General features: G+C 42.1%; 1 non-coding gene across 1 annotated transcript; it reads right to left on the bottom strand.

Moving 5' to 3' along the window:
- Positions 1 to 2,435: 2,435 nt before the first annotated feature.
- On the bottom strand, positions 2,436 to 2,542 carry LOC111751583 (U6 spliceosomal RNA). The gene has a single exon (XR_002786717.1). It is a non-coding gene; the product is annotated as a U6 spliceosomal RNA (small nuclear RNA).
- Between the last annotated feature and the right edge of the window lie 2,367 nt (positions 2,543 to 4,909).

The following is a 4,909-nucleotide window of genomic DNA, read 5'->3' on the forward strand; positions in this document are numbered from 1 at the left end:
ATATTTTTCCCACAGAAAATTTGATAATTAAGAGGTCGACATTTTGAATCTACCAGCCCTTGGGTCCATCTCCTTGGCAGTGTGGTAGAGTAGAAGGATCTCAGGCTTGGGACCCAGACAGACTTTGCTCCAGTCCTGAATTCACACTTACTGGCCCTGTGACATTTTGCAAGTTACTTGACTTTTCTCAGCCTTGGCTATTGCATGTACGAAATAGTGACGATAACATCTAACTGACAGGGTTGAAGTTAGACTTAAAAGGTATTAAAAAAGAAAGAAACAAACAAACAAACAACTTTCATTAAGAGGATTAAAAGAGTGTGTGTAGAGTGGCTAAACTGTGCTCGGTGGTACTTATGCATTCACTCTGTGTTTCATCTGTTTAACACACACACATAAGGTGCTGATCCTATATGCTAAACAATGCTCTGGGCGCTGAGATCCGAGAGTGAGCAAAATGGGTCCAGCTTTTATCTTTTTGGAACCCATAATCCATTGGGGAATTGTGTGATGATAATAACAGAAATGTATGCAATCACATTACTTAGATTCTAAGAAGGAAAATGCAGTTTGCTGGTAGTGCAGGTGGCGCAGTGGTTGAGAACTGGGCTGCTAAACAAAGGTCAGCAGTTTGAATCCACCAGCCACTCCTCGGAAACCCTATGGGGCAGTTTTATTCTGTCCTGTGGGGTCACTATGTGTCGGAATTGAATTGGTGGCAACATGTTTTGGTTTAGTAGTGCAAGTAACACAAGGACCAAGTCTGTGCAGGCAAGTGACACAAGGACCAGGTCTGGACAGGCAAGTGACATGAGGATCAGGTCTGGACAGGCAAGTGATACAAGGTCCAGGTCTGGACAGGCAAGTGACATGAGGATCAGGTCTGGGCAGGCAAGTGACACAAGGACCAGGTCTGGGCAGGCAAGTGACACAAGGACCAGGTCTGGGCAGCTCAGAATAACCTTCGAGGGTGAGTGGGCATGAACTGGATGAGTAGGAAGGGGAAGGGCATTCCAGGCAGAGGGAATGGCAGGTGCAAAGACCCGAGACAGGAGAGGGGATTTAGAAATTGAAAGCAACACGCTTGGGGAGGAGGAGTGGCCAGAGAGGGACCTGGGCCGTAGGCCTTGTTAACAGTCTGGGTTGCTTGTCTAGGAAAAACAGGGCATTATTATATGATTTCAGGAAGAGTATAGGTTCATCTGGAGCCCTGGTGGTGCAGTGTTAAGAACTTGGCTGCTAACCAAAATGTTGGCAGTATAAGTCCACCAGCAGCTCCTTGGAACCCTATGGGGCAGCTCTACTCCATCCTATAGGGTCGCTATGAGTTGGAATCTACTTGATGGCAACAGGTTTACGGCGTGATTTGATTTGCATTTTGAGATGGCACAAGTTCCAGTAGAGAGAAGGGTGTATGGGGACACAATGTCTTAGATGGGGAGCTGGTTAGGTGACCACTGAAGGGTGTCCATGAGAGAGAAGTTAGTAACTTGGACTAAAATGCTGATACTGTAGATAAAAGGAGGACAATGGGGTAAAATCTACTTGACTTGCTTAAGGAGCAGACAAAATAGTAACATCAAGGGCTGTGATTTATCGAGTGTTTGCTGTGAGTCTGGTGCCTAAGATATACTACTCTTTATCCCACACACATGTGCTGGGCTTTCACCTTCATCACAGAAAAATGTGGTATGAATCCACACTATCCAAGAAAACTTGACACAAATTCATTTGGCAGAAAACCCTGGACCAAGCTGACATGAGACTACTATCATCTTTATTTATTACACTTGCTTTGCATCTGTTGCTCTGATATTATGTCTGTGTTTTATTACCCCAGACCTAGCCAGAGTGGTATGTAATATGTAGTGTGTATATCATATTACATATGTAAATTCTGAATTATTCTGTGTTCCAAACTACATCTGGCTCTGTGGGTTTAAGGACCTATAATAATAATTTTCAGAACCTGCAAACTCAAGTTTAAAAAGTTGTTAGTTGCCCACGGACTCCCAGATGGTAAATGGCAGACCCAAAATTTCAATCCAGATTTGTCTACTTCAAATGCACAAATTGCCACCACATTCTACCTCCCCTCAAAATGACTGTTGTCTTCCTCTTGTATTTAGGAGAAATATGGTTATTTGCCAAGTGTTCTCTCTCTAATTCTGAAATATGAATGACAGGGAACCAAGGGGGGAATTACCCACCCTCTGGAGGGGAAAACAGTTTCCTGCCCATAAGACAAAAACAAAAACAAAACAAAACAAAACAAAAAAACAACTGTTGCCGTAGAGTCAATTCTGACTCATAGCAACCCTACAAGGACAGAGTAGAACTTCCCTATAGAGTTTCCAAGGAGCAGCTGGTGGATTTGAACTGCCCACCTTTTGATTAGCAGCCCAGTTCTTAACCACTGCACGACTAGGGCTCCAAAAAATAAGGACCGCTTCACAAATTTGCCTGTCATCCTTGCGCAGGAGCCATACTCATCTTCTCTGTATCATTCCGATTTCAGTATGTGTGCTGACGGAGCAAACACCAAGTATTTCTCTTCTCCTCAGAATCCCCAGTCTCCTATTAATGTACAGGAACTTGCTCCCCTTCTTTCTTCACAAATCTCCTTAAAAACCATCTGTTCTCCAAAGCAGTTCGGCAGCTACACACTTTCACCTCTCAGTATTGCTCACGCTGTGTTTTATTGGTGCGAATTATCTCATGTGTCCCTCGTGTGCATTTATTTATATTGCAGTCCCCTACAGGAGAATTCTACCTTTGCTCTGTCTGTTACATGGACAGAGCCCAATATAGAGCTCACCTGCACCTCTGCAGTGTGCCGGGAAGGGATAGTAAGAAAGACTCCACCACAGCCATATTTTATCTCTGAGAGTAAAACAGTGGTTCATCATAGAATTCATCAGGGAAACTTTAGAAAAAGTGTTTATTTAAGATATTCCACTAATTTTAAAGTAATTAAAATTATTTGGAAAGCCATTTGTTGTAGGCACAAAAAGAAACATCCATGAGTGCCCATCTCACGTAACAGCTACTGCAATATAAAGCTGAACTGATTATTGAGGCAAAATAACAATTTACCATGTAATTAAAAAAAAAAAAATAGAGGTCACCACCTTCCACAGTAAGACAGGAAGATAAGTAAAGTTTGGCTGAGGCACAGATTAAGACAATGAGGTTTTTATGCTCTAAATATGTAGTGGAGATTCTATGTTATCCCCAGATACTGGATATATGTTGGCTGTCGGGAAAAAACAAGAAAATACTGGAAGAGACCAGGAGTGTCTCCTTGCAAAAATGAATTGACCTAAAATAGAGAGATGTAGTTCAGTTTCAGTGATAGGTTGGCCTATGTGTGACTTTGTATCCACCGTATTTGGCTATGTTTTATGAGGGCAAAGTTTGAAGGTGATGAGTTTGATCCACCTGAAGAGCCGTAGTCTTATTTCATTACGTACTTGTTTTAAATCTGCTGGGTACCTTGATCTGATACAGTTTTGTGTTTTTAGAGATAAGGGATTGCCATTTCCCCCACTTTTAATCAGGAAACAATAAAGGGGAATGTATGGGTGTCTGTTATGGACTGAACCGCCATCTTGTTAATTAAATTCAACACCGATTTCTCTTTTCTCACAGACTAATGCTTTCTCTTTAAGCTCAAAAGAGAAGCGTCTTTGGGTAGGTACAATATTGTAGCCATCACAAAGATTATATCTAGCTCTAAATGTATTTCCTCTAGTCAAAAAACTTACCTTTCAGAATACAGTCCAAAATATAAGCACCTGGCATGACAATTCAGGTGAATCCAGTTGAAAAGAGAGTCTTGTGCTTTAGAAGTTACCAAACGTAATTTCTCAAGCAACCATTACATTTCTCTATCAGAAAGAATATTTGAGGAAACTGAACTTTCTGGAGTAGTGGTGAGTCCTACTTGTCAGCTGCCACTGAGTCTCTCCTGACTCAAGTCCACCTCACGTACAATGGGATCAGAGCATTGTGATCCGTCGGGTTTTCATTCACTGGTTTTCAGAAGTAGAATCCCAGTCCTTTCTTCATAGTTTATCTTAGTCTGGAAGTTCCACTGAAATTTCTTCAACATCACAGCAATAGACAAGCCTCCACTGCCAAGCAGGAGGTGGCTGTGCTTGAGGTACATTGGCTGGGAATCCAACCCAGGTCTCCCACATGGAAGGCAAGAATTCTATCACTGTCCCCCTTTGATCCTACAGGGCAGGACTAATCACCACTACGATTGCCTCCATCCTCACTTAAAGATGATATTACACACCCCCGAGGGAGATAAGATAAAAAGAGCCTACATTTGGGGGTTTTGCCTCCTCAGTCTACCCTCGCCTCTCTACCCACCCCCCCCAAGGAGAGAGTCAGTCTGCATTGCAATTCATCTCCATCTGAGAAATTAAAATAGCAAAATACCAGGAAAAATAAGAATTTATATGCCTATCACCATGTCAAAGAGTAAATACCAGAACCAAGCTTAGCATTTGAGTATTTGTGATTAATGATAAATGATAACCCAAAAAAACAGATCTGTTGCCTTCAAGTCAATTCCGGCTTATAGCGACCCTATGGGACAGAGTAGAACTGCCACACAGGGCTTCCAAGAAGCAGGTAGTGGACTCCAACTGTCAACCTTTTGGTTAGCAGCCGAACACTTAACCACTGCGCCACCAGGGCTCCAATAATAAATGATAGAAAGAGTTAATTTTATTGAATACATACTCTATGCCAACTATTCTTATACTTAATGCAATGATCTCATTTAATCCTCAAGTTGCTTAAACCATGATCCCCATTTTATATATGAGGAAACTGAACCCTGCATGAAGTAGTGAACTGTTAGGAATGGAGTCAGTGCTCAAATTCGGGAAGTCAT

The sequence above is a fragment of the Loxodonta africana genome, chromosome 15 (genome assembly GCF_030014295.1).
Source record: "Loxodonta africana isolate mLoxAfr1 chromosome 15, mLoxAfr1.hap2, whole genome shotgun sequence".
Taxonomy (NCBI): Eukaryota; Metazoa; Chordata; class Mammalia; order Proboscidea; family Elephantidae; genus Loxodonta; species Loxodonta africana.